This window comes from Hyposmocoma kahamanoa, unplaced genomic scaffold (assembly GCF_003589595.1).
Source record: "Hyposmocoma kahamanoa isolate Upper Pololo Valley unplaced genomic scaffold, ASM358959v1 102, whole genome shotgun sequence".
In the NCBI taxonomy this organism is placed as follows: Eukaryota; Metazoa; Arthropoda; class Insecta; order Lepidoptera; family Cosmopterigidae; genus Hyposmocoma; species Hyposmocoma kahamanoa.
In genome coordinates this window covers 7719546-7730733 of record NW_020653337.1, presented here as the reverse complement: position 1 = coordinate 7730733, position 11188 = coordinate 7719546, and the positions used below count along the sequence as shown (strand labels likewise).

Here is an 11188-nt window from a genome sequence, read left to right as displayed (position 1 = left end):
TATACAAATCACAAACTACATCCGTCACCCAAAGACATAAATAAATTGACAAAACCTATGTTCTGTAATTTCACTAGCATCCTTATCCTTCAAAACCGAAACGCTGCAATGTTGACATTACTGCTTGGCGGCCAAATAAGGCCTTATCTACAAAATGATACTGTTTAGGAAATAGGTTTTAAGGTTTAAACATTCTACGAACGAAATTAGTCGATAACTTTCTTATACTTATTTAAGCATAAAATACACGTAATTTGTTTCATGTAGTTTGTATTACTTAATAACTTTCGTGTGGTAAAAGCACTTAATATATGATCACATATTGCTTAATTGTATCAAGGTACGAGTTTATAAACATGTATATTGTTTAATAGTTGATTAAACAATATAGTAGTTAGACTACAAATAATTAAAACAATATACATAGTATATAAACTTTATTTAATGTGGAATACCTATATATTCCGTGTTAAACAAAATTTAAAAGGATAAAAAATAATTGAACAGAAGACCAATGTAATTGATTGAAGAATCTATAAATATTATTGTAGATCCTCAGGTAAGAATATGTGAAGATTACGTGATGGGGTAAGGCCTCTTTCATTAGAGAAAATCAGTGTTTAGCAATTGCATACAGGGCTTTTACAATATTTATATTACAGTCACTGCTCTAGATTTCTAATAGCATTTATTTTACTAATTAAAATCACAGGTAGTGACCAACCTAGCAATTCTGACGGGCGTCCATTTTTCCACAGATGACCGCGTGAACGCGCCCGTGACTTCCGTTTCCGGCGGCGCGCCCGCGCAGCATCCGCGACTACCAGACCGTGCCGTTGTGAGTACACTGATCTACTTTGAAATTTTATAGCCTAGACTAAAATGATTTAACTCATTACCTCTCATACTCATTAAACAAAATGAAAACGTGTTCAGCATATATTTTCTAATTTTAAGAATTAGTCCACATTAAAAGTGGATAATAGAATTACAAATTTAGATGTAAACGAACAAATACTGATTGTTTGCACTGCAATTTTTATATAAAGAACTTTTGGATATGGGGTTAATAAAATAATTGATTGTATATTTAAAAAAAATAATATACTTCTATACATACATTTTCCCATCGAGATTGGAAAAGACCATTGCCTTGTAGTTGCGACGATCCTGACACATACCTATTGCCTCATCAACACATATCAGTGCTTTCAAACACGCTCGTTGGTTAAGGATACTCCTGACCTGACCTATATTTAGAACGTCCTTAATATTGTCATGGTACCAACTGCCTGCTCACCCTCGTCTAAAAAAAACCTAAGATTTTTTCTCAACACCTCGATATCTATAAAAAATTAAATTATTATTTTTTTAAATACAAATCGCGTATATCTGTTATCTGCTGGATATATGACCACGGGACCTGTAAAGGGACCGAAACGGTTTATTTGAAAAAACAAGTCGTCGTTGTTTTGTAGAAAGGGCGAAAGTGCCATTCCGAAATTTTTATATGGGGAGCAGGTGTTAAGTTTTAACGATAGTTTTAAAATATTTACATCCTGATATAAAGTAAATTTTGGTTTTAAGTTTAAGTTTTAAAATTGAATTTAAAACAGTCGTTAAAATATACTCCCTGAAAAATTTTTCGAAATGGCGCACTCGCCCTTTTTACAAAATACTGACGAAATTTACGCATTTTACATCCGAATTAAATAGTTTAATCACTTATGTGTAACAATAGCGAAAACCTAACTCGATACGTCAATATATACTTATAAATAAAAGGACTATAAGTCTGCTCATAAATAAATAAAATAAAGCAAATCATTATCACATCATCTGATAGGACACAGGCTGGTAGCATATTGTTTTTACCTTCCGCGGTTGCCGGATGCACCAGACATACAGACGGGCTAATGAGCGCGCTTCCTATGCGTTGACGCATGCCGACGCATGCCAACTTGCTACTATGACAAGCTGAGAATGACGAGACGTCTTACAATTGCACTCATTTGCCTGTACAAAATCCTGGAAAGTCAATGCACACATTATGCGTAATAGGAAGTATGTAAATACATACATTCGAACTATCTTTCATATTTATTCTTAAAGGCCTGCAAAAAAAAATAATGTTATCATCGAAAAGTTTGCTTCGGTTCTGCAAATTCAAATGTTTATTATACCAGTTTCAAAATTTGCATAATAGTTTTTGAGCAATCAAATATTGTTTATGCTTAAGATGTTTAATACTGAAAATGCAAATTGGCTTGAATTATTACGGGAGTGTATACCATAAAAGTCAAAATCATTACTGGAGACGTTCTTCATTAAACATTTTTTGGAAACGCGAAATAAGTCCTATTTCTACCAAAACCGCAGCGGCGGTGTGCAACAAATATAATTTTATAATTTTGAAATCTCTACGCCTCGATCTCTACTACGCATTAGAGGGCGCTTCATTTGTTTTTTATATTACTCAAATCATAGAACAAACATACTGTTTAACTGATAGGATATTCGTTTTCGACGCCTATAACCATCGGAATATAGACTTAACTGCAAAAAATTTGATGCTAAATCATTTTAAAAATGCAGAAACACGTTACGCATTCCTTCATTTCTCCTTAGAGGGCACAATGCTTATTGAAAGAGTAGTGGCAGTAGACCTTCTTTTCAAAGAGTTCGTCCAGGGTAGTACTGTCACCTTACCTATTTCTGTCGCCAAGCAGTAATGTTAGAATTACTGTGTAGAGGTGCTGTTGGTGCTGGGGGCGTTCTGGTGGATTGTAATGATGTGTAGCCTGGATAGCAGTAATAGCCTCCGCAGCCTCGCAGCCTCCAACATCTTATTTAGTAAATTTAGAAATTCAAACGTTGAAAGTCCAGTTTATAGATATTTAATCGGTTTATTTAATCGGTTTTAACAAATATAATCTTTAATATGTAAACTGTATAAATATAGCTAGTAAACGATTCAAAAAGATAAATTATGGTATGTTCGCTACCGCGGTCGCGCAGACAGTGACGATGGAAAGAAACAAAATCAGAATGCGAGGTAAAATGGAACAATTTTAAATTTAAATATGAGTAGAAGAAGAAAAAATGATACGATACGAACGGAGAGAGTCGATACAAAAAGGTGGGTTGACGGTATAAGGAGGTCACACCGTCACAATTGTGTTCCAGTTTTGAAGGGTGAAATTACAGGCACATGGGACTTGTCAACTTATGTCTCAGGGTGACGGGCGCTGTGGCAGTGCCCTTGAGGGGGCACTGCCTCCTGCCTCCTTCTATCCTCTTTTGTTCTTTCTCTCTTTAATAAGTACATATACACTACTATAAAGAATGGCTGCTGAAACAATAGAAGACTTCGTGCTGTTGGTTGAAGGTAAAGTAGGTTCTGCTAGGTTAATACAATAAATAAAAATATAATTGTAATTAATAATATTCAATTAAATTTATTCTCTGCCTGTTCTATTCTATATGTATATGCAGTAAAATGCTTTTTACTCTTTTTGCTGTGGCCATGCAGCAAAAAGAGTGCGTGTATCATTTTTAGTTTGGTATAAAAAATTTAACTGGAATTTCTATATATACATAATAGTCATTGACTAACACTTATATGGACGTCGGGTCCTAAAAAGTGTCCGAACTTATAGGGTGTTAAAATCGTATACAGAGCGTCATTCACGCTCTAGTCTTCGTTTGTTCGACTGACAGCGAAGCAAGCAAAATTAGACAGTACTGCGATGACATTACAATTTAAATTCAACGTTTTAGCTTTTTCATATTCCTTTACATGTCACTACGTTTAAATAGGTTGACTTGGGACATTTTTTTCGTGGTTTTTGTATTAGACCCGTCGTCCATTTATTTGTAAGTCAATGATAATAGTGTATAATTATGGTGAGTGAGGTGCTTTCTTAATTATATATTTAATTAGAAAGTACATACTGCGGTGTCTAATTTACTTGTAGTTCTACATTATACACAATGTGAAACCTTTTCTTCACTATTTTAAGTTTTTTATGTAGTGTTGAAAAATAAAATTAATAAGTTAAGTTAACTTTGTTTAGTACGCTTCTCCTTCCTTACACTATTCTTAAAAACTCCTCATTTGTTTTTCTTTCCGTCAAACTAGTTCCTCCATTCTTACACTAGCGCCCCATCTCAATCAACCTGCAAAGAGTCCGAAACGTAGGTTTTGATTGGAAAAATAAATATACACGATTTAGACCCGAAGAATACTATACTATACTATACTATACCTTTTTATTTTAAATGATTTTTAAATTAAGTTTAAGTGAAAATTTAACAAAACTCCACCTGTATTGGGCCAAGGTTTCAACTTTTAAGGATCGATTGGGCGTTACAGTATTTTATATCTTACATTAATTCATATTTCTTGTAACTATGAGCAGTGTAGATGAAAAATGTATGTAATGTGGACGAATAATAAATAGACTAGTAAACTTTATTTATCACGTGGATGTTTCGCAATATCCTGTCAACATGGGAAACGCTTTTTTTTATCACCATGTGACAAAAAATTGCGTTCCAAATTTGAAAATTGAGCGACGAGATGACTATCGCAATCGTTGTTAAAATCATAACCGTAAAATAGTACATTACATAGCTACTAACTGGCTGTGTTTGTTTTTATTTTATTTTTATATAGTTCTGTATTGCCTGAACGGGCACAGATTTCCACTAAGAAGAGACCTTAAGCCAAGACAAAGCCCTCAATACCGACCCAATATAGTTTAATTCACACATCTCTAAAGAGTTTTAAACCAGCAAGTTTTCTCTTAAAAATTTAAAGAGCGCTTTAGTTTAGTTAGCTTTTTCACTATAATAAAAAGGCTACTTTATACTACCTGAATCGCCTTTACATGAATATATATCTATTTATACATAATATACTGTATTTAAAATACGTACTTTATTTAAATACGTCCATGTACTTTAGTAAAAATAATTAAAGTTGTAAGTTGTAATAACAAAATTGTACCTAACTAGTTGACACGTAGAGTGACCAATAAATAGATGTAACTCTCCTTGTGAAAGAGTTCATACGGGGAAGTACTGCCACCTTACCTGCTTCTGGTGCAAAGGGTGCTGGTGAAATTACAGGCAAATGCCCCTACGATCTTTGTGATTTAAAGTTCTGAGTGACATTGCAACGGTTTTGTATAAGCGTGTCGCTTACCACTCGGGCGCACGACTTGTTCGTCCCGTTACTTGGTAATAAACTAATAGTATAAATGAAAAAAATGCGTTGGATGGATGTTTGTTATCATCACGCCGAGTTGACAAAATGAAATCTGAACTGTGACTTGTCAATTTAGGTCTCAGGGTCCGTGGCTCTGTATGGGGCACCCGTCTGGTCACACCGACTGACGGGCGTCCGGCGTTGCAGAGCCATGCTCAATGGCGTGCAACGCCCCATGTCCGTAAGGATCGCACGAGGATACCGCACCGTATCCTTTGACGCGGCGACTGTCCTGGAGCGGTTTCCCCCGCTGGATTTTTTTTAAATAACAATAATAATTCGTTTATTTGCTTAAAACATGGTATAACATAAGATGTTACAAGAGAGTGCCCCTGCGCTCCTGCTACCGCCTTCCGGCGGCGCAGCTTTCTCCGCTTGGCTTTCGAGAAATAGCGCGAGAAGATGGAACAACCGTGGATCTCGCGCCAGCACGCCGTCGGCGCGATCCTGCCCAACCTCGAAGTCTGGTTGAGCCAGCAGAAGTGCGTCACCACATTCCGACTGACCAGGATTCCGCCCAGCATACGCTGGAGGAGTGCCCCACATGGGCCTCCGAACGGAACATCCTGGTTGCCCGGATCGGGCGAAATCTCTCTCCGCCAGGCTTAGTAGTGGCTATGTTGGCAGATCAAGAGACCCATGAGGCAGTGGTCTGCTTCTGTGAAGCGGTGATACTTCAGAAGGAGGTCGCCGAGCGTGATCCCGAGAGGGCCGATTCCGTTCGGCAGCGGCGTACCTTTGCGGCTGCGGACGATCGGAGCGGGGGTTTCGTTCGCCAGTAAGTTAGGCAGCCGCGAGGAGGATGACGGAGTGGTGTAGCCCGCTTCGTCGTGAGGAGAGGAGGGGGAGGATGTAGCTCCTCTTAAGGGGGTTCCGGTGCGCAAAGTCGATCCCGGATTCTTCGTAGGGTTTTAGCCGGTAGAAGTACGTAAGTAGCCTCCCGCTGCTCCCGCGGCTCAGGGTGACGGGCGCAGTAGCAGTGCCGCTCAGATCTTTGCGATTTAAAGCCCTGAGTGGCACTGCAACTGCACTATTGAGTGTCGTATCCCTTACCACCAGGCGCACTTATTAGTCTTATTCGTGTCATAAAAAAGTACTAGAATTATATAATAATCTAAAGTATTGCACAACTTAGTTACAGCGCCAATGTAGTAGTAGCTCATTGAGAGAACGGTTACTTCTTAATTGAGAGGCTGATGGTTCGAATCCCTGTGGTGGTATAACCTAAGGTTTAATTTCTAAGTTACGTAAGTTTGTCAGTGTATTGTAGCAATACCTCTCGCTAACTTTGAAGAATGCATTGTGATGAAACCTTCACGTCGCATAAGGTTCATATCCTTTGGAAAACGTGAGATGTTTGTTCCCAACTCGCACTAGGTCAGTGAAGTTTTCTTATTATATAGCGAGTGAAATGAGTTCTATACGTACCCGATATCAGCATTTTTTCTACATAGAAGTTAATCATATTTCTAAAGTAAGTAGTAGATTCGGATTTGTTAAATAGGCGAATAAATAGGCGAATTGAAAAGATTTTTATTTCCGCATTTAAAACTCATTTCAAAAATTTTCTTTTTTCTTTTTTCAACCGTTGACTTAATTGGAATAAATTCTGTGGAAGATAAGCTTTCTATCAACTACTCTATTACTGTGTTCTAAATAAAGTAACAGAATACAGCTCGTACTTATTTAACTATAAAAACAAACGCTAAAAGTTGTAATAAGTTGCGTTAGCCAATTTTCGAAAATGGGAACGATGCGATTGGCTACACTACCGGTTCGCTTTCGATACTCTACATTGCTTTACACTCATTTCGCGTTAATGTTACGCGTCTATTTTTTATTACCGTTCCAATTTACCATAGTCATTGAGGTGCGCCTACACAGACGATTTCAGATTGACACTGACAGCAATCAATTCGATTTGGCTATCACATTCATAGAGTTTTAATTTATTTGGGACAAAAACAATGTCTACACAAATTATGAGTAGTATAAAGAAATACTTTTTTAATAACTAACGTGAAGAGTTTGCAATATCATTATATTAGTGCTGCTGTTACCACGAATATCTCATTCGTCGTCTGACCTACATTGTCACAACTCGCACCATATGAAGTAAAAGTTTAGCAGAAGTATAAACGCGCCACAACGGAAAGTATTTTTCGTTACCATAGCGAGCAAAATCGTTATTCGCGTTAGAATTGAACCCGAGATCTCTATTTTCGCAAGCCGACCCTGGACCACTGGATAATGTTGCGATATTCTTTTTTTTACAGTAAATAGTACATTAATAACTTTGTTGGGTAACGCGCAAGTAATTCTTCGTTCACTTATGAACCATGAAACCGTTAATTAACTTCATTTGTTCAATAACAAAAAAGAAATTATGGCTCCATATGAAAACTCATTATTTAATCTATCAAATAAATCACAAGTGTTCGAAAAGACTATATTATGATAGTACAGATATGTATGGTTGACCGCTGGTAGCTCACATGGCGCGCGCCGCATCCTGCGCGAGATGAGACGAGCCTTCCTGCGCGCGCGCGGTTGCACGCGCCGCTGAGCGCAACCGGGGCTAACGGGGCAAATTAAACTGTCATTCAACTAACTAAACACACCATTTGATTGTGTAATACAGTTACACAAAGCAAAAAAAAATCCGAACTACACATTGGAAATGAAACTATTCTAATATAAAGTTTAGTAAATATCACGATATGCTTGCTAAGTATCTTTGCTTTTGGTTTGTAACGACTTTATTGCCGCAGCGCCATCTGGGAGAAATCTAAGAAAATTTCTCAGTTGCCTTTACAGCTACCAAAAACATTCTTAATGTCTGCTGGTTCCTTGCGTAGCTCAGTTGGGAGAGCGTAAGGTACGGTATGCGGAAGACTTTGGTTCGAAGCCAGCCGGATCGAAAGAGTTATTCTTACTGTTCGATCCCTGTATTAATAATTTTTATGAAATTATTGTTTTTCGTTCCGAATCACGTGTTTTTTTTTCGAACAAACCAAAGTTTCCGCGTCTATGTCTACCCTTTTTTGAAGGTATTTTATGTTAAGAAGTCAATCCCGCGAATTTGATTTTATTTTGACACTAACTGATGAAACTTCATCCCGGCGTCCCGTCATTACAGAGACTAACATCTGTGGTTTATTAGTTTCCCTTTAAACACTTTACAAATGACCAAAATGGCTTTACGCACTTTACCCAATACTATACAATATTTTGAATACATTTTGGAACACCTTAACCCTACGAACTGTTATGAGTTTCTTATATTAAAAGTTATATCTGTACATCTAAAGTATCATTTGGATTAATATGAAATAACAAAACGTCTAATGCAGGCATACGGCCTTAATAGGGCAGTTTTGTCTGATCTTTTAACACTCGACAGCCGACCACAACAAATATCACACGCTCAATTATAAAGTAGCATAACTTGAAAAAACATTTTTGGGAAAGTTACAAAATAAATAAAAAACAAAATAGAAAAAATCATACACTTGTAAGAATACTCAAATAATAATCATTTTTCATATAAAATAGAATTTTGTCATATTTCTCGTTTGACTGGTGGTGTAACGTACATTATTCTTTTTAAATCTATATTATAATAATAAGAAAATTTTTTACTTGTTTTAGTTTTGCCATACCCATCACACACGACAATTTTAATAGTAATATGTTGATAATGTTGTTGATTGAACGTGTACTTATGTCAGTTAATTTCACTACGAATGTAATCATACCATGTACAAATGTTTGTGGATAACAAACATTTGTACATTGTGTGATTATCCTGATGATGGTATCCCTTAAAAATAAGTCAATAAATACTTTATTTCGCAAAAAGTTACTTAAAGTGTTTGTAAGACTTATCTCTTTGTTAGGACTTATTTGACTTTGAATTACATTACAATATTTAAATTACACCCATGACCTTTTTATCAGATGCCAAAAGAAAGAACTAATAGACGTTTCTGTGACAAAAAATTGCTTTTCGACTATCGATCACTTTATTATTAAGGGTGCGTCATATTCGCAATTGCACCACAACAAAATTTCCATGCTTGAAGACAAGGTAAATGATTTAAGACTCAATTCCGTTACTTCTAATGAAGATTGTCGATGTCGTAGACGAACATGTAGGCCAGTGTTCCATATCACCCAAATCTCCCCAGCGTGTGCGCACGGTATAATGTTACGTTAGCGGCCGGACATCGCGCAATCTAGCCGCATCTCTACAATTAATTATTTCCAGTGTAATGTTACAATGTGGAAGAATGCCCCTTTTGCTATGACAAACATTTCCTATCTTTTTAGTAGACTATACTACCAGATCTGTATATCCAGTGGCGGATTTGCAGTATTGGCTGCCTTAGGCCCTTGGCCATGTAGTCATTACCAGCCGCCTCTTTCTCAGCACTCATTATATTTTACACTGGTAGACTACATAATGAATTTACTTTATTACCAACTTTTATCAAAATAGATTCAGAAACTACCAATTAACATTTTTATTCATTTTATTACTATTTTTAATAATTTTAATATTTTTCGAGAACATTGATTTGATATAATAGGGGTTAAAGTATGAAATTGCCGATTTGTACTGAAAATCTAAATTGTTTATTTTTTAAATTTTTAACAAATTTATTTAATCAAAATAGTTGCCATTATTATCTATACATTGCTGCCATCTAATGGGAAGGTTATTAATGCCTTTGCGATAGAACTCCGATGATCTAGACTGCACAAACTGTGTGAAAGCATTTTGTACTGCCTCCTGGGAAGAAAACTTCTTGTCACGTAGATAATTGTCCAAATCACGAAAAAAATGGTAGTCCGTTGGAGCAAGGTCTGGTGAATACGGAGGATGACGAATGGTTTCTAACTGCAGTTCCTGAAGGGTCAAAATGGTTTCTCGTGCTGTGTGAGGTCTCGCGTTGTCGTGGAGCAATAATGGTGAAGATCGATTCATGAGTCGGGGCTGTTTTACTGCTAGTTTTGTCAACATGGTTCGGAGTTCGGCACAATAGACATCTGCCGTTATTGCTTGACCAGATCGGAGAAAACTATAGTGAATAACACCATGCTGAGACCACCAAACAGTTACCATTACCTTTTTATTGGTAAGTTTTGCTTTAGGACACTATTGTGGCATTTGACCTGGGGTCAGCCATTGCATTTTTCTTTTCCGGTTATCATAAAGAATCCACTTTTCATCACATGTTACAATTCGATCCAATATTCCTTCATTTCTGTACCGGTTCAACAAGGCAACACAAGTTTCAACACGCGTTTCTGTCAAATCATGAGGCACCCATTTTTCGTATTTTTTTTATTTTATTGATTTGACGCAAGTGAGTCAATATTGTGGGTAAGGTAACGTTAAACCATGCCGCTAATTCCTGGGTAGTTTGACTAGGATCGGCTTCCACTATCTCTCTTAATTCATCGTTATTCACCTGTGTGGGCGGTCTTCCTCGTGGCTCGTTCTTAAAGTCGAAATTTCCATCACGAAAGCGTTTAAACCAAAATCGCACGGTGCGTTCATTAGTATACCCCTCTCTAAACGCAGCATTGATATTGCGGGCTGTTTCTGCCGCGTTAGTTCCGCGTCGGAACTCGTATTCAAAAATCATCGAATCACAATCGAATTTTCGCAGTATCCATCTTTCTTGTCTAAATTGAATAACAAAAACAATTGAAAGTCGATATTCAAATGTTTCAAATTTAAAAAAAAAATCACAGAAACCATTTGAAAAAAGTTTCATTCGAAAACCTCAAACCATGAAGATTCTATGAAAATTCAAAGAACCTATTGCAATAAAACGGCAATTTCATACTTTAACCCCAATATCTCTGTTTAGTTTACGGGGGGTACAGCGCCCAGCCGGCATGATT

The 11188-nt window shown here is 36.8% G+C and overlaps 1 protein-coding gene across 2 annotated transcripts in view; it reads left to right on the top strand.

Moving 5' to 3' along the window:
* The first annotated feature begins 775 nt into the window (after nucleotides 1-775).
* LOC113232600 (protein l(2)37Cc) overlaps nucleotides 776-11188 on the top strand; it is a 110119-nt gene continuing 99706 nt past the window's right edge. Inside the window, exon 1 of one of the 2 annotated variants that reach the window (XM_026467376.1) lies at nucleotides 776-838. The gene's annotated coding sequence lies outside the window, so the exon portion shown is untranslated. The remainder of the gene's footprint in view (nucleotides 839-11188) is intronic. The other variant, XM_026467383.1, reaches the window with a different exon arrangement.